This window comes from Boleophthalmus pectinirostris, unplaced genomic scaffold (assembly GCF_026225935.1).
Source record: "Boleophthalmus pectinirostris isolate CB_2022bp ecotype Guang Dong unplaced genomic scaffold, ASM2622593v1 HiC_scaffold_2, whole genome shotgun sequence".
NCBI classification, from domain to species: domain Eukaryota; kingdom Metazoa; phylum Chordata; class Actinopteri; order Gobiiformes; family Gobiidae; genus Boleophthalmus; species Boleophthalmus pectinirostris.
Window position 1 is genome coordinate 33,280,494 of NW_026571152.1, and position 19,120 is coordinate 33,299,613.

At 37.8% G+C, this 19,120-nt stretch overlaps 1 protein-coding gene across 1 annotated transcript in view; it reads right to left on the bottom strand.

The window, feature by feature from the left end:
- The window catches only part of si:dkeyp-19e1.3 (USP6 N-terminal-like protein), a 51,898-nt gene that overhangs the window by 27,728 nt on the left and 5,050 nt on the right, over window positions 1-19,120 (bottom strand). The gene's annotated exons all lie outside the window — the stretch shown is intronic.

A 19,120-nucleotide genomic window follows, 5' to 3' on the forward strand; every position in this document is an offset into this window, starting at 1 on the left:
AGTAACAGTGAAATTATAGACCATATATAGAAGTGGACTAAGGAAATGCGACGTCACCCACAGCGTTCAGCTCCAGTCAAAAGAAGCTCACCAAGGCTAGCAGTTAAGGTTCCATATTAAGAATAGGAATAGGAATTGATTTACAGACAAAACAGCGAAATAAAAACACCAGGATCTTATAATATGAAACATAAAAGAGATGATAAAACCGTATATGGATTTGAACTGAGATGGAAATGTGGGTGAACACATACGTATATGGGTGGGTGCGTGTGTGCATGTGTCCAAGTATGTATGCACATAGGGGTATGTAGTAGGGTTGGGCAGAAATACAGTATTACGGTATCCCACGGTATTAAAAAGTAGCAACAGTATCAGTTTCAGAACCGCCATTAAAAAAATCTGCAGTGCATAAGAACCTAATATAATATCATAATTTATTGACCTAAATTTGTTTGCTCAGCACAAAGGAATGTGTGGTTGTATTTTCAATTTAATGCCATCATGATTTAAAACTAATAGCATCTATGTTTATTTAAACAGCATGAGGAGATGATGTTAGATTTGTTTTGTTCCGTTGTCACGTGATGCTCATAAGAGAGGCCAAGACAAGACGGCAAGTCCGCCCGCAAGTGAGTTGGTCCCAAAAAAATACTAGTACTTCTGCAATTTGGCAAAATTTTGGCTTCAGGCACATATTTGTTTACATTTTACACTAACGTTCCTTGTGTGCTGATGCGGTTCTGTCGGACTAAAGGACACGACTCAGTGGAATATGTGTGTTCTTTCTGTGACAGAGGATGTGCGGCTGATGGTGAGTCTGTTCTGTGAGTGTATCGTGTTGGAGATGGTTCATGTGAAACTTTTCAGAGATTATAAGTCTTCAGCTCATACGCACAGACTGTACTGGTGTGGCTTCGTAGCTTACCAAAGTCATACGAAAACATTTAGGTATTACAGTAATACCGTATACCCCGGGAAAATCCTGAGAAGGTTTAATGGTATCAAAATTTGGATACCGCCCAACCCTAGTAGTATGTAGGTATGTGTATATAGACATACATATAAACATACATGTGTATAAAATGTAAATGTGTGCGGATATATATGCGTGCATATATATATGTATATGTGTGCAACTAAATGGACATTGAACATCTCTAATGAAATGAATAAATATATATTAAAAAAAAAAAAAAAAAACACACCAGGATCATGTAGCGTGGTTAATACGAACATCTTAAGACCAATGAGGAGCCTGACAGCAGCAGTTACAGAGAGAACGGCGATGTTTTTTTTTTCAATACAAATTCACTAGCAACGCCAGGACCATGCCACAACAATGGAATATGATAAAGATATGCATTGACACTGGATAGATATCATGGCTGGGTGGGGGGAGATTAAGGAAGGGGGCTCCATCTCCAATCCAAAAATGGTCACCCGGTTGATTCGGAAACTCCACACCTCCGTAAAGATGGTGTTTTCGGGCTGAAGGATGGATGAGAGGGGTTCGAGAGTGTTGACATGGCGGTGATGTCACGATGGCCGTATAAATAGGGCTTCTGGGTAATTGAAGGGATGGTTGAGATAAGTTGTGGTTGGCTGGAGGGGAGGTTGAGGCGTAGACCAGCTCCTGAATCTCAGTTAATCATATTAACACCACTGAAACCAGAGTTAATGGAGCCAGAGGTGCGCCCCTGCTCACTTCCTGTTTGGAGCGTGGCGGCCAGCACCGTAGTTATGTCCATTTATACGGTTTATGCGGTCTATGAGTAAAATGGAAATGTATTATGTCACTGGCCGCTTGTCATTTCTCTCTCCTCCCTTCCTTCTCCTTGATTCTGCAGAAAATGAGTGAGGATGTCTGGCCCACAGAGGAGGCAATGCGAGGAGAGAGGATATAAACTCTTCACTGAGACCAATAAAGTTTGATTATTTTATCAGATCTCTGCCTCCTGAAGCCTCCCTCATGTTTACTCCTTCATTCTCTTGTTTTTTTTGGGACACCACTTAATATGACACATTTGATTGACAGCTGAAAAATGGAGGATCGTGGAGACGAATCAAGCGAGGAAAGAGAAATGAGACGCGGCCGTTGTGTCATGTGTGGCCAGCTGAAGCCTCAAAATGCCCTCATGTCATACCAGCACCAACAGTTGCCATGGCACCTGCCCCACACTCACGCAAACTTATTACCAAGAATTTTAAGAGACACAGCGCAGCAAACATGGTTCAACACGCACCAACTGGCTGCATCTGCAGCAAGACTCTTAAATCCATACTGTATATTGAAACAGTACTTAATAATTGCAATAATAAAAAGCATAAAGGTTCTGAGTTTGATCCCAGGTTGCCTGCTTCTGTTTGTGGAGTTTGCATGTTTCCTCTAGACACTCCGGTTTCTCTCATCAACCAAAAACATACAACACAGACACAATCCTTCAGCCAAGACAGTCCTGAATAGGGCTGGGTATCATTAAGTTGCTGATATGATACATACCTCGATACATAGGCCAGGATACTATACATATCTTGATACAGTGCACTGTTGAGTCGATACAACATATTTCAAATTGATTTGATACGGTTCAGTAAAAATAATGGTTAAATCGTGGCTGTGATACTAAGTCTAAAGTCTGTTAAACCCAGTGGTGGACCGTCCGGGCCTGCAAGGCCTTCTCTGCTGGCCTCAAAAAATATCTGAATCACAGAATTATATTATTATTAAATAATTCCAAATGGTCTGCCCGCTTCCTTTCACAGTTTTTCCGATGGTTGTTCTGCTTCCAGACATGTATTTTCATATTAAAGCATTTGACCAATCAAACCAATCATGCGGAGCTCTGCACCGGTCTTTTCCGCCTGCAGTCACTCGCGTCTATATGGGCGCACCTCCGGTTCCATCCCGATGTCCTGGTTTAATTCTGGTTTAGTCCTGGTTTAGTCCTGGTTTAGTCCTGGTTTAGTCCTGGTTTAGACCTGGTTTAGACCTGGTTTAGACCTGGTTTAGACCTGGTTTAGTCCAGGTTCAGTCCTTGTTCAATCCTGGTCCCTCATGTCTCAGGTCACTATAAGACAGTACTGGAGATATCAGTGTTTCCCACAGCACTTTATAGTTAAAGTGGACACTTGACAACAAGTGGCCCCCGCCTTGACTATGTCCTTCCGCACCATGTGAATCTCCACAGACACCCCTCTTCTCACTTCTTCCCCATGCTACTACTGAAGGCCTAGGTGTGAAATACACGGTCCACCACTGTTCAAACCACTTCTTGTGCAAAGTTAATATGAAACATGCACATTTTAATCCTCAAAACAGTCAAATGTGTCGCATAAACACTAGGTATGTAACAATAACCGAAATATCGTGATATTGTAAGAGCGTTTGTCCACTGATCTGAAGGTTGTTGTTGAAGGTTTGAATATCATTCTTGACATAAACATCATTGGTCCACTGACTTACAGGTTGGCAGTGCGATTCCAGCTCCCATAGATGAGTGCTGTCTGTGTACACTGATGTATGAATGTGTGTGTGAATTGTGTGTGTGGAAAAGTGCTAATATAAAATAAAAATGTGATGTTTACCATTTTACTATTATAAATTTTTTCTATTACTGAGCGGTCATAGCCTAAAAAAAAAAAATAATATAAAATATATATAAATAATAATATATATATATATATATATAATAATAATAATATACAAATAAATTACATTTAAATTATAAATAAAATAACATATTAAGAAATAAAATAAAATAAAGTAAACAAAAAACAATAAAATAAAAAAATATATATAAAAAATTAAATAAAAATATAAATAAAAATAAAATAAAAATGAAGTATCAACCATGTGATTATGTAAAACAATTTGGGCAGGACATTTCATCCTACTCCTTCTGACCATCAGGTCCCGCATAAGTACATATCCTTGTTTTTTTTGTTATTGTTGTTAAGTTTGTTGTACCTTACTCAAACAAATAAAATGAATGAGTAAACTTTGTGGATTTGTTAAGTGTACGATTGTGATTCTCCTATAAAGGATATGAAGGTGTTAACTGTTCGGTGTCTACATACTAAACGGTTCAGATCCAGTCACCCATTTCCTGTGTTGAGTCTCAAACAAAGCTGATAGCATTGTGTTAGGATCAGAAGAGGAAACCAACCACCGCCACTGCTTCAACAACAGGTTCAGGGAGCACCAAGTGGGCAGACGCCATTTATAAAGAAAACACCAAATTACTGACAAAATTTGAATCAATGAAATACACAGATATTTATTTATTATTTACTCTATTTTCTGATCTGTTATAATGTTGTTTCTTCATTAAAAACATACCTTGAGTTGTGTTTTGTTTCAATCACATATGATTCTTCTCTCCATCTGAAAACACTGTTCCACCTTGTGATGTTACGTAATACAGGAAGTGCTCCACTGCGTTTTTAAACTCAATACACCTTCACAAGAATAATCATTTCTGTTCTAGGACTGCCAATCTCTGTTTATCAAGCTGTAATGTTGGTAGGATACCTTGAAAACTACCACTTCATTACATCACAAGGTGTAACAGAGCCTTTTGAGTTAACAGACTAATAATAAACTTACTCAAACATGTGTGAAAGAAACAAAACACAACTCCTGGTATGTTTTTGATGAGTAAACAACATTATAACATGGCTTAAAGCTCACAAGAGTCTGTTCTGCGTAATGCAAGACCTTCAAAAATATCTGATCTTTGTTTACTGTGTTGAGAAATTCTTCAGCCAACCTTGTGCTGCTGGTGCTGAGCCTTTGAGCCCCGTGACGTCATTTCCTGTTATGACACACGACTCTAAAAGTAGGATGTTCATACGCCTTCACTGCAAGAGTTGTAACCACAAACAGCTTGCAGTTGATTCGGATTCACAACTGCATGATAAATGCGTGCTATGTTTGCCGCTTGAGAAAAGAACATGGGACCAAAGAGGAGTTGGTCTCCCTTTCACCTACCTAGGCATTTCTGAAATTCGCTAGACTTCTCAGAATCACACATTTTAAAAGTGCACGTAAGCGTAACATTTCTAGTGGAGCGTCCGTCACCTGCTTGTCTTCATGGAGATGTTATTGCCTTGTCTATAATGTTTCACAATATAAATTAAATCTATCTACTGTATCATGAGGGAGACAAGCAGGTTACAGCACTACGCAACATTACAGTTCAGATCTGTGGAGAGTCTCCCCTATTCACAGAAGGAATTACAGAAACACTATTCTAGATGGATATGTTTAATGTTATATCATGGAACATTCTAGGGAAAACAATAACATCTCCATGGAGACAGGTAGGTACCAGACCCTCAACCAGAAAAGTTGCACAGTGCAGCTTTAAAGCATGATATATTGTGATTAATGATAACATTGAGACTACTTTACGGCACTGTTACAAATCAGGATAATCTCAGTAAACCCATTTTTGCATATTGACTCTTGGGAGCTTTAAGTCGTGTTATGATATCGTTACTTCCTCAAAAAAAAGTTCTGTTTTGTTTCATTCACACATTTTTCAGTGGTTTATTAATCTGTTATTCGAGATCTGAAAGTCGTGATGTCATGTCTATCGTGCAGCAGTAGTTTTCAAGTTGACAGCTCCTTTTACCTGTGATTCAGTAGAGACTGTCAATTTCAGGTAAGACTGCGCAATTAACTGAATTTTGATTGAGATTTATATTTGTGTGTCAAATGATCTCCAAACTCATATAATCTAGTTGAACCAATTAAAGCTTAAGTTTATTTTGGGATATTTTTATATAAATAAGTATATCTATTTTATTTATAAATATAGAGATTGTAGAACAGCTGGATAGAGTTTATTTTGGAGAGATTTATGTTTTTCTATGCCTTATTTCATGTTCAAATACATTTTAGTCTTTTTTGTTTTTGTTTTATACATCGCAAAACTGCCCTAAGGTACATATTTGTAGCCTATATTTATTTTCAATTTGAAAGTTTTGCATATATTATCAATAACAATGTGTTTTGTTTTGGGTTTTTTTAGAGAGAAATGCTGAATAAATGCATCATGTGAGTAAAAAATTATTTAGAATTATTATGATTTCAACATTGACCAAAATAATCGTGATGATGATTTTTTTCCATAATCGAGCAGCACTAATTCCAGGTCTGAAATCATCCAAATGATTCTACTGAAAGTGTATGGAGTTTAAAAACACAGTGGAGCTTGTTCTGTATTACCATATGACATGTTTTCATTTTGAGAACTCAGATCATAGTGTAACACAGGCCCTTGAAAACCCATGAGCTGCAACAAATAAACGGCAGATTGATACAGTGTACAGTTATATAAATGTCTATTCTTTTTTTTTTTTTTTTTTTAAAGAAGCATTTTATGGAGTTGAATTATTCCCTGATTGTGGGAAAGATGGACTGGCGTGGGCAGTGTTGTGTTTTAGTTTTAGTTTTTCCTCGAGTGATGCAGAAAAGAGGGAGCCATTGTCCGTGTGAATATTGATATATGTTAGTTTCTATTAGCCATAGAAGTTGTTTATTCAACCCTCCACAGCTCAAATTTTACCTCATTGCATAAAAAACATAAATCTCCCCACTTTCACCAAAAAATTATACACATGATAAATATTGAGCCACAAAATACATTGCTCCATATACTGAACGTTAAGTCATTATAGTAATTATCGTGACAGGCCCATGGGGTGTAAGCACAAAATTCTGGACCCTACAGGTACAAATCATCTAAGTGGGCTCAGAGTACATGTTGTCTAATGAAAAATGCATATTAAAAGACTTTTTGAGAGGCCCCTCCTTGCACAGGCCCCTGGGTAAACTACGATTTTACCCCCCAGTCTGACGTCCCTGGACAGGCCTCTACATTCGTGAGTATTTATCAGATTTAAATAGCTGGATTACATCACAAAGTTCATCCAAATGACACACTGGGATTAGACACGCCTGGCAGAGACCGTGTGAGGCCGTGGAAAGTCTGAGTATGTGAGTGACAGTGGGCCGAGACTTGAGATAGGTGCTGTAATGTGTGTGCGTGTGAAAAACGGAGGCAGTTGACTGAAGCCAAATAAAACTGATCTCATTTTGCAAAGAGGTGAGGGAGGGACGAGATTTAACATCATCTAAAAATTTTTTGGTAATTGCATACATCATCCCACATGTTCAGACAAAATTATTCCACTCCCTCATATTACTTTATTTTCAGATCTCTGTTTTAAAGTTGTTTCCTCATCAAAAAACAAACCTGGACATGAGTTTTGTTTCGTTTCATTCACACATGTTTAACACAAAAACTCTGCGTGTTCTTCTCTTAAACTGAAAAACTTCCACCTTGTGACGTCATGTGGTAATACAGGAAGTGCTCCATTGTGTTTTTAAACTCCACGCACCTTCATTAGAATCATTTGTATAATTTCAGCCCTAAAATTGTCAATCACTTCTTGAAGTAAAAGGTATAGTCAAGAGCGTAGGTTTGCATAGGAACGGTGGGGACATGTCAGAACCAGTATTTGGGGAAGACAATATTTGCCATTTTATTTTAATAAATAAAAATATAAATTTATTCTGATTTTTTCCAAACTCAATAGTATTTGTAAAGGTCAAGTCAGCTCTTATATACATTAACACACAGTCGATGGCATTTAGTAGTAAGGTTGAGCTTTTATTTTGGTGACTTCCGGCATGAGCAGAAGTGAAGGAAAAAACGTTAGCTTGTTATAAAGAAAAGACGCAAAGTAAACATGGCAACGTTAATAGTGAAAAGCAAAACAACGGTGAAAAGTTATGTAAAAAAAACTAAAGATGGCAACAGTCGACAGGGGAACAAGGTTTGTTTGACTTGTGAATGTATATTTGAGCTTCTTGTTATTTGTATTGAATTAATGTTAAAATATGGATAACAGTTTAACAATGTAATGAGCAAATGATGCTGTAATCTTATGGTAATTGCTGTTATTTTGTTCTTGTCCAGCTCTGACACGGCAAGGAAAGATTAAAAAGGTCATTTAACCATCAGTTCTGGCCTTCTCAGTTCGACTGGATGCTACAGTATTAATTTAACATGTTTTAGTTCACATTTTGTTTATTAGACGTTCTGAGATGTATTCAGTGATATGACGACAGGGTTACACCTGCCGCTATTTCATTGGCTGCAACAGAGTGATGTCATTAGTGGAGCCAGGAGTCTAAACTGGGGAAGCGGCAGGACAGAACCAGCACCCAAAGATGTCGGCTTGAGCAGGCGTGAGTGAAGACGCTGCGCACCAAACTGTGAGAAACTTTTCAAAAGGAATTTACTTGGCTTCAAGTTCAATTAAACTTGCCTTATAATGAGTCCCCACGGAAAAAGAGCAACTATCACCACAAGTGCACCTCCCAAACAGAGCCCTACTCGTGCGCTGTGAGCAGCCGGACTCTGTTGACAATATTCCATGGAAAAATGTTTGGACATTACCTCACAAATATCTCATCACCAACAAGCAAAGGGAAATCTACTACAAACTTCTACATCGCTGTTATTCGGTAAAGAATCATTGTAGAAGGGAAATGGACACAAACTGAAAAATGAAACCACCTCTCACTTATTTTGGACCTGCCCAGACTCTGTGTGTTTTTGGAAAGAATTCATAAAACATATAGACACACTTTCTTAACGCATTTTACCCTTTCTTAAAAAGATGTGCTGTTTGGTTTTTGCAGTGTGTATCATACAAAAAGTAAATACTATTATATAATTAAACAGTTGGTTTCATGGCGGGGGGGGACCAAACTTATGCCCTTGAAGGTAGTTGTTACTGCTTAATGACATCACAAGGTGTAACAGGGCATTTTGAGATTTGGAGATCTAGACAAGACTAATAAATGAAAGAAAAAACAACTCTTGGCATGTTTTTGATGAGCTGACAACATTATAACATGTCTTAAAGCTCACAAGAGTCAGTTTTGTGTAATATAAGACCTTTAAATTTCTGTACAGTGACCTTAGTATTTCTCAAATAAAACATATTTATACAATGATTAATAAAGAGTTATATTACTACATGTGTTGATAAAAGGAAGTGTTATGTATAGCTCTGTGGGCAGGGCTTTGTGCGTTCACTGTGCCTTTCAGTAAGACCAAACTGACTCTATGGAACATGAAGACCACAGCTGGACACCTCTGCCAGTCCGCCCTCACCTGTTTCACATCTGGCTTTGTGTTATTACAGCAGAAATATAAACTATAATCAGAGGACCACATGAAACCATGACCTAACACTGGTGTAGAGCTCTGCCACCCACCAAAAACCACAAAACACGTCCGAAATAACTCTCAATAAAGAAGTGAATACAAAAATAGAGCTTTAAAACTCACACCTAGAACCATGGCTAACTACGACACATGTAAAAATAGAGTGTAATAATACAGCCTGGCAATATTATACAATTTTACCAGGTTTAGTCCAACATGGGAATTACAGAGAAAGTGTGTAAAACATGAAAGCTGTTAACAAGCTGCCATATGGCTCTGGTCTCCAAAAGAAGGACCCAGAGCTGTATTTGACAGAACCACGTTAAGGTGCATTGTGTAACTTTTCAAATGCTTTTCTTCATGAAGATGTTCTTGCTTTGCTATGGAATGTTCCACAGTATGACGTTAAGTAGCTCTATCTTATCCTGTTTCAATTACAGATAGTTTGAGACCCTGTTTACACGAGTTTGAGGGTAAAAACAACAAAATATTTTATGGGAAGTGAAAACGCGACGGCACTTTTGCTTCTTCTGTTCAGACCGTCATCATATAAACTTAGCCTTACAGCTCAAAAATACAAAAATAGGCACAGATCTGACCTGTAACTTGGTCTGGTTTGGTTTCAGGTTCAACATCATACTGTAAAACATTCCAGACAAAGCAATAACATCTCCATGAAGAAAAGCATTTGACGGACCCTCCACCAGAGAAGTTACACAATGCACCTTTATACGCTCAGGCTGACGCTCAAAATAAACTATTATAATATTCAGGAGGATGTATTTCCTCTGAGCATCTTTGTACCGGAGAGAAGAGGACATCAACAGGACACCAACCTCTGATACACCAGACCATAAAGAAGGACAAACCATCACAGCCGTTACAGGGGAAGACATTTTCTACAAGTAATTCTGAAATGTAAAAGGAACAAAAATAACCTAAAAGAACATGAACAAGAACATTTTTGGTCAAGATATAGAGTAGGCAGATGCGAGATTCTGGTCTATAAATGGTGTAGTAAAACTTTAATGGCTGACTAAAATGATAAATAACGGTTACAAAACACATCTGGATCAATTATCTGCTGTTGTTGTGTTTAAAAGGAAATAGATTTTGTTTTCAGTCTCTGTCCTAGTTTCAGTTGATATCAGATACTGGCAAATATGAAAATATCCACATCGGTATCTGAACAGAAAAAGCTGGATCGGTGCATCCTTAACATGGAAAACTGTGCACGCAAATACAATAATCCAGTGTCTATTCCACTAATAGATCAATACTCACAAGTTTGTGTCACTTTAAACAGGCGCAGAGTGACAAAGCGGTTATAGAGCTCTCACCTCACAGCAAGAAGATCCTGGGTTTGAGTCTTTCTGTGTGGAGTTTGCATGTTCTCCCTGTGCCTGTGTAGGTTTCCTCTTCTTTCTCCTACCACTAAAAACTGTGGGGCCAAAACTCCCCTGAAAAAGATTAATGTCAGCTGGACTATTCTGGTTAAATAAAGGTTAAAAAAAAAACAATAAATCTTCTGCAGTCGTCCTACAGATGAAGCAGCCACAGGCCTGTGTGTTTTGCAGGTGTGGTGGCGCCTGGACAATGGATAATTGTTTCCTCAAACCTACCATTTCCTTTGGGTTTAACAATTAATAACAAAAAGTCAAAGACAACGTGTGTTCAATTTGAAAAAAAAACAAACCCACAACTATAAAGAGAAATACTCCAACTGATGAGTTAATAGCTACTCAGTCCGTGCTTGTAAGAAGTCTGTAATCTTATTATTCAGGCCCCTTCTTCTGTCAATGGGTTTTGTGAGATGTTTATGTATAGAAATAGCCACAAAGAGACGGTCGGACCCAAGGGCAAAACAGCAGAAAGTGAGGGAAAGCACAGGGCTGAGAATAGCTGTGTCCCTGAGGGGGTTTCTGCCATGTCCCACTCTGTATTGTCTGACGGACTTAGAAGTTTTCCAAAGTTAATCACTGGGAATGAGAAACTGATCCTGCAGTGGAATATACTATAGTACCATCTAGGGCTGTAGGGTCTGGTGGTGGTCTTTAAAATGTTTTTTCACTTATACATTTATATAATTACGCCTTATTTGATAATAGTCTCTGGCTATTTTTGGATCAATAAAGTCTAAGGCTAAAAGGAAAGAAAGAATGCATGGATTGAATTAGCTGGAGTCAGTGAATGGTCAGTTAATTCTGCTTTTTGTAAACATACTGTGTCTTGGCACTTTCTTGCATCTCCCTTTGGTCGACTAATCCCTGCAGGGCACTGATGTCTGGAGGTCAACTCAGCCAAACTGTAATTTCGTTAAGGAGCTCTTGTTATGCTATTTTCTGATTCATGTTATAATGTTGTTCCCTCATCTAAAACAAACCTGGAGTTGTGGTTTGTTTCATTCTCATGTTTAACACACAAACCCTGCACATTTAGACTACGTTTATATCATGGCAGTCTGAACAGAAGACGCAAAAGTGGCGTTTAGAAGAGCTTTTTCGGGAGGAAATCTGTGTGCATACGGTGGCCAGACTGGAGATGTTGTGCAGACTGGTGATTCGACTGGAGATGTGTGACGTAAACGTGTACATGACGTGAGCAGATCTGACCAGAGTTTTGCGTCTTGTGCAGTGTAGACGGAAACGGTATGGCTGAGCGTATTCAACTTTTCCATTCTGGAGGACGGTTTCAGATTTTTGCATTTTTAAGCCCCAAAAACACCGTCACCGTCTAAACAAAAGGCACTTCTGATAAAATATTTTGTTGTTTTTACCCGCAATCATTCTCATGTAAACAGTTTTTTTTCTCAAACAGAAAAAAACACTGTTCAACCTTGTGCGAATGAAACAAAACACAACTCCAGGTATGTTTCTGATGAGGTAACAACATTATAAAATGACTTAAAGCTCACAAAAGTCAATTCTGCGTAATGTAAGACCTTTGAAATTGTTGACGATGCTGTTCTGCTGTCTCTGCTCTCTGCTCCATCTTTGTGTCTCGGTCTCTGGAGTTCACATCGTGGTGTGAGAGCTCCTGTTTAGACCTCCACGTAAACAAAACAACGGCCATGATTGAGTTATTTTCAAACACACAGAGACAGCTTCAGAAGCGCTCTCTTCTACCATCCAGGGTGAGCCTAGTTCAAGTCGATAGAGAGATCAAGAGTATAAATATCTCAGAACTATTTTTGATGAAATGTTAAAATTATCATCAAACTGAAACAGAATGTCACCAGAAGCAGCACCTTTTAAGGAAATTAAGGTCATTTGATGTCAGTTAAAACATCAAAATGACCTTTATCAAGCTTTTATCGAGAGCATTCCATCCTTGTTTTGAGTCTACTCAGGGAGGTCACATTTGATCAGAGTCACAAAGTTGCTCCACAGTTAATTTCCAGCGAGTAGGGGTGTGCAAAATATATTTAAAAAAAAAAATGTATATATCGTGATGCTGTATTGTTATCGTGAGCTGCTGTATCGAGTATTTTTTTTTTTTTGCATCTTTTACTAAATTGTTTTATGACAGTGCTACAATTTTTATGTTTGTTCAGATATTCCCTGTTGGTTTATTTCATATTCACTTTGCATAGGTAATGGTTTAACAAGAAATAAATACTAAGGATGTAACAATAACTTAAATATCGTGATATTGTATCGTCAAAGTTCTCACAATAATATCGTGGACCATCACAATATATATCGAATTACAAGTCTCTTTGCTTAAATTAAGAGTTATGACGCAGCAATAGCTAAAAAACAGACAGAAGGAACTACAAAGACCATGATCCTTTGCTCCGTTTCAGTGCAGACTACAAGAAGAAATAACAGTTCTAAACACTTTTAAGTCTTAGCCTCCACAAAATATCGCAATAAATATCGTACCGTGAGATGTATATCGTGAAAATATCATAGAGAAATTTAGATATTGTTACATTTCTAGTAAATATTGTTGTTAAAATGTATTTGTTTCCTAAAAATAGTGATATACTGTAGAATACCATGTGCAATTTCTTCATTATCGCATGTATCGCCACCATATCATGATAATATCGTATTGTATATATCCGGTATTGTACTGTGTGGTGCCCCCAGGATCCTCAGGGCCCCTCTCACGCCCTGTACCCGGTGTTTGAGTGACTGTAGTACACAGAGGAAGAGCGCACCTTTGTCCTTTGAGTCGTTCAGCTCCTCAACTCTGACCCCTCCCTCCGTTCCAGCACTGTAATATCTCAGCTCTTTAACATGAGCTCTATTGTATGTATGTTATGATTAATTGACTTTATGTAAACCTTTATTATGTAACTCTGCTACTCTGCCTGACTTTATTTATCCCAGAGGAGCTATTAAAAGTGACTGAATTAGAAATTAATTATACCAAGGTTCAACCAAGAATTATTGTAGTTGACTAAAGCCAGAATCTCATCTAGGGTTGTCAAAAAAGTCTATTAAAAGCAGAATCGTTATTACATAATTTATTACATAAATAGGCCCTTTCCATTTTTTAAATTTTTTTTTATAGAAAACTGCTATTGTATTTTTAAAAAGTGTTTAAGCATTTTCCTTAAAGGTCCTATATTACGCAAAACTGACTCTTGTGAGCTTTTAGCAGCATTATAATAGCCTGATTCACCAGCTGGTTTCACTTTGTGGAAACCGTCTGACTTCACAGCATTAGGATGTGTTCGCACGACGGTAGGCGGGTACTTTTTTATTTAACCAGTCGCTACTATTTGGTCATGACATATGCAATGTGCCAAATCCAGTAGGAAGAAGGGCAATGACGTCTTTCCCCTTGATAAAATTCACCAAACATTCCCTTTGTTCCGGCTTTAAATTCACGATCTCGGGAATCGTTGCCAACACAGAATGTCTATCTTCGTCTACATTCCATCTTGACCGCGTGGTTTACTGTTGTGCTGTATCACAAAAGGGACCCAGACAGGCGCTTGAGTTTGACGTCATGGCTTCACAGCTCTTCGCTCTTCTTGCAAACCGTCTAGAGCAAGGATGTCCAAACTTTTTTCATCTAGGGCCACATATCTAAACACAGACGAAGCAGAGGGCCGACTGAGGGCCGTAGACTGATGCTCAGTACAGGGAATAATTGAAATATGTGCATGTTTAACATGGTAGAATGAGCCATCAGTCTTTATTCATGCTAAGATCTTTAAAACCACACACTAAATATTCAATATTAGCTTTATCAAAGTAGATTTCCAAAAAACTTGGAGTAAAAAATTATTTTTTAATTGATGTAAGGTAATTTGGGCCAATTCACCTAGAAGCCTGAGGGCCAAGAAAAATTTGTCTGAGGGCCGCATTTGGCCCCCGGGCCATAGTTTGGACATGCCTGGTCTAGAGTATTCCGATTCCTGACTTAATCGCTGGAGAGAAATGACATTGAGCGGAAGCACCAGCCTGGGTAGTGTTATAATGTTGTTACCTCATCAAAAACATAGCTGGAGTTGTGTTTTGTTTCATTCACACATTAGCCTGTCTACATCTCCAAAGCTCAAATTGCTCTGTTCCACCTTGTGATGTCATGAAGTGGTCGTTTTCAAGTGAATAGCTACGTTTTAATCGTTTGTTCAGTAGAGATCACCAATTCTAGGTCTGATCCAAATGATTCTAGTGAAGGTGCAGAGTTTAAAACACTGTAGAGCACTAAATATGCAGCTTTTGTGAATTAAACGTGTGCGAATGGAACAAAATACAACTTCAGGTTCGTTTTATGAAAAAGCGTAACATGGCCCTTTTAATTTCGATATCAAGTTTGGCATTTTAGCATTATCACAGCACTCGTACCATCTTAACATAACATCACTTGACCTTTTCACCAGCTTCAGAGAGGAAATAACAAGGTGGAGTGGTTCAAGGAAGGGGGCTCTGCTGTGCTTTACCCCGCCCTGCCCTGCGTGTGTGTGTGACTCAGTGCCTCTGTCTGTGCCATGTGCTCCAGATTGGCACCACGCTGTAGAATGTCGGAATGAACCAAGATCAGGATGTCATGAGAACTGCATTCCTCACCACACGGCCACAGACGGGACCCTGGTGAGAGAGCCACATTCTCATAAAGTCCATCTCTTCCCGGCAATAGCGGTATCATAACACTACTCATACTGTAAGCAAGAAAAACAAGGGAATTCTGCAGTAGTATGAGATAGAAAAGTTTATTTATTTATGTATCTGCCCTTTCATTAAACAGGATCTGCATCAACATGATCATAACTTTGTTCCAGTTCAGATTTTTTGGCTCCAAATATACTATATGCCATTGGCCAGTGACGGGAAAACACTTGGGAAACGTATTTAGTTAGCTTAGAATATTGATTACCTGAATTAAAGTGTATTTTGTAACGACATGGTCCATATCAAACTGTACTTGGAATACGTTTACATTGAGTTGTGTTATATTATAGCCTAAAAAACATGAAACATGAGTCCAAACAGCTTTATTTTTGTTGTGCTGTGTGTTATGTGTTCATTTTTGTCTAATTAGAGATGAAAAATCGCACATACACACACTGCAAGAGCTGTGTTTTCCATTTTCTCACTAATACCGCGCAGTTCAAAGCCAAAATAACTTTATGAAGTACTGCCTTGTATTCCTTTTAATTTAGGAAAGTAACTGTATATTCTGAATACCACCACATGAAAAGTAAATGTACCAGAGTCCAGTTACACAAAATTTGTATTCGGTTATTTCCCAACACTGTATATGGTGATATACCTCAATATTTACAAATACCAGAGCAGATACTTGGGGTGAGTTCACATTTGGTCCTGGTTTGAGCTCATTTAAGTTCTGATGTAGACTTGGTTTGATCCTTTTCTACTACGAGTCTAGTCCTTGTGTAGTTCTGGGTTTAGTCCCACTCACAGTATTGATACTTTGCAGGTGATATCATGGTAAATTGTCACATATTTATATAGCGCTTTTCCACCTTCAAGGCACAAGGAACCACTCGCCCATTCACACCCACACTCTTATACTCAGAGCAAGGTGGGTTAAGTGTCTTGCTAGGAATTTATCAATAACCGAGATATCACAATATCATATCGTCAAAAGTCTCACAATAATATCATGGGCTGTCACAATATATCGAATCACAAGTTCCTTTGCGTAAATACATGGTTTTATAGTAGCAACAGCTTATAAACATCGAGAACTACATATCCCATGATTCATTTCAGCGCAGACAACATCAAGAGATTTGTTTTTTACTTGAATTCTTGGGATTATAATGGAAATAATTCACACCAAAATCTTGTCATGGTATTTTAAAAGCAAAAAAGTGTCCCATCTACAATTATATTAGCCTCTTCAAAATATCGTTCCGTGAGATTTTTATATCATTGCATCCCTGTGTCTTGTCCAAGGACACAATGACAGCATTCATCTGTGGGAGCTGGAATCACACTGCCAACCTGTGGGTCAGTGGATCTGACCGCTCAACCTATGGTGTTTATGTCGAGAGCGAGATTCAAACAGCTAACGTTCAGATCAGTGGACAAAGGCTCAACCAATTGAGCTACTGTCACCAATTATCAACATTCTCTGAGGAGGTGTGATGCTAACTAAATGCACTATTCTGTCAGAAGCTCTATTATACTTGAATCTGATTATTATTTTATTATTAAAATGCAAAGTAAAAAGCAAAAGAAAGTTCATGTTAAATTAGAAGAGTCCGGTTAAGATTAGGGTTGGATTAAATAAGTTTTCCTCTTCCCACTCCTTTTTGGGTAGTTTTTTTTTTTTTTTGGTGGTTATTTCTATTATGAGTTCACAAATTTTACATTATATAAGAATTTTACATTGTATAAGAATGTAAATCTCTAACTTGCCCCAAATAAATACATACTGTAAATAAAAAAAAAAATAAAATAAAATTGATCACTGTCTCCTGAAAACATGCTGTTTAAATCAATTTTGTATTTTTTATTGAGTTTCTCAGACTCTCTTAAAACTTTTTTGACAATGTTTACTACTGTGCCACCATGGTAACTGCTGAATAACAGAGATACATGTAAAACACCCCCAGCGTGATGTAACTGCAAAATATTCCCATGGTATTTGAATGTGGTGCGCTTTTAAGGAAACGTCAACTTAAAGGGTGAATCCACATTTTCTCAAACTGACTCAAATAGCCTATATGTTGCAACTTCTATTTTTTTCTTCAAGTTACCATGGGAACAGCATTGCATAAACAAGAGTACTATAAATTGGCTCTGGTCGTCTTTGATGCATGGTCTTCTAATTTTATGATCCTAAAATTAGTATTCTCATATTATTTGGATCTAAACAAGAATAGGAGCAGTAAACGAGAGGGAAATTCCAACAAGAAAACCCAATATAGCCAACCACACAAACATTAAAGACCTATTATGTCCCGACCCATCACTGGCTTCCTTAAGTGGAGCTGCTGCAGTTTTCAGGCCAAGTGATGCATTAATACATTAATACAACAATGACGTGACCCCTTTTGGCTCTGAGGCGCTGATGATATGATGAGAGGATGTAGACAAAAGACAAAAGACAAAAGAAGCTGCTAGACTATTGTTACATTATAAAACTGCTAATTATATCCTGACAAAAACAAATGTAGTGGCGGGGAAGCACCAATTCTGGCACTGATACTGGTAATAGAAATCAAAATTTGGCTGGATTGGGTATTGGCCCCATGATATCCTAAATTGATACCCTGTTTGGGCCTTTTATTTGATGTAATAAGACTATTTACTGGCTGATGAAGGCCTAGAACTCCTTACAATGTTTGAACTTTAATTTATACAAAGCTGTTCAGGAGTTACTTGCAGGAAGAATAACATCTACTGTATTTTAGGCGCAATATCAATAATGTTGAATTCTGTCGTCTATTTTTACACATAAGGTGCACCGGATTATAAGGAGCATTAAGCAAAACAAACGAACGAAACTTGAGACTGATCTCTTAGCCCAGACATCCACGATCCATTGACAGACCATGGCGTAATTCGCCCTGCGTTGCCTCCCTGTCTTGGTGAATGTGGATTATGAATGTGAATGTGGGTGGATAATTTTGTTTAAGTTTGGATTTTTATTTCCTACGAGGAGAACTCAAATAAACCTTGAGTAATAATGTGTTTAATGCAGCTTTGCGCACATTTGTTTACGTTTTACAGAAACAAAACTTAAAGCCACATGGGTAATTTGCATAAACTATAAGCAATATAAAGAAAGGAAATTTAAAAAACTGCTCGCTCCTTGTGCGCTGATGTGGTCAGCTTCTGTCAGACTAAAGAACACGACTCAGTGGAATATATGGAATAAACTGTACTTGGAATACTTTTACATTGAGTTGTGTTATATTATACTGTAAAAAACATGAAATATGAGTCTAAACAGCTTTATTTTTGTTGCACTGTCTATTATTCATTCATTTTTGTCTAATTAGAGATGAAAAATTGCACATGCACACACTGCAAGAGCTGTGTTTTCCATTTTCTCACTAATACCGCGCAGTTCAAAGCCAAAGTGACTTTATGAAGTACTGCCTTGTATTCATTTTAATTTAGGAAAGTAACTGTATATTCTGGATACCACCACATGAAAAGTAACTGTACCAGAATCCAGTTACACAAAATTTGTATTCGGTTATTTCCCAACACCGCATATGGCGATATACCTCAATATTTACAAATACCAGAGCAGACACTTGGGGTGAGTTCACATTTGGTCCTGGTTTGAGCTCATTTAACATTAAAGAACACAGCTCAGTGGAATATAAGTGAAAATTGGCTCGAAGTCAGTAAGCACAACCAGAATTAATACATGAGGCACACTGATGATTTTTGAAAACATTAAGGGATTTTAAGTGTGCCTTATAG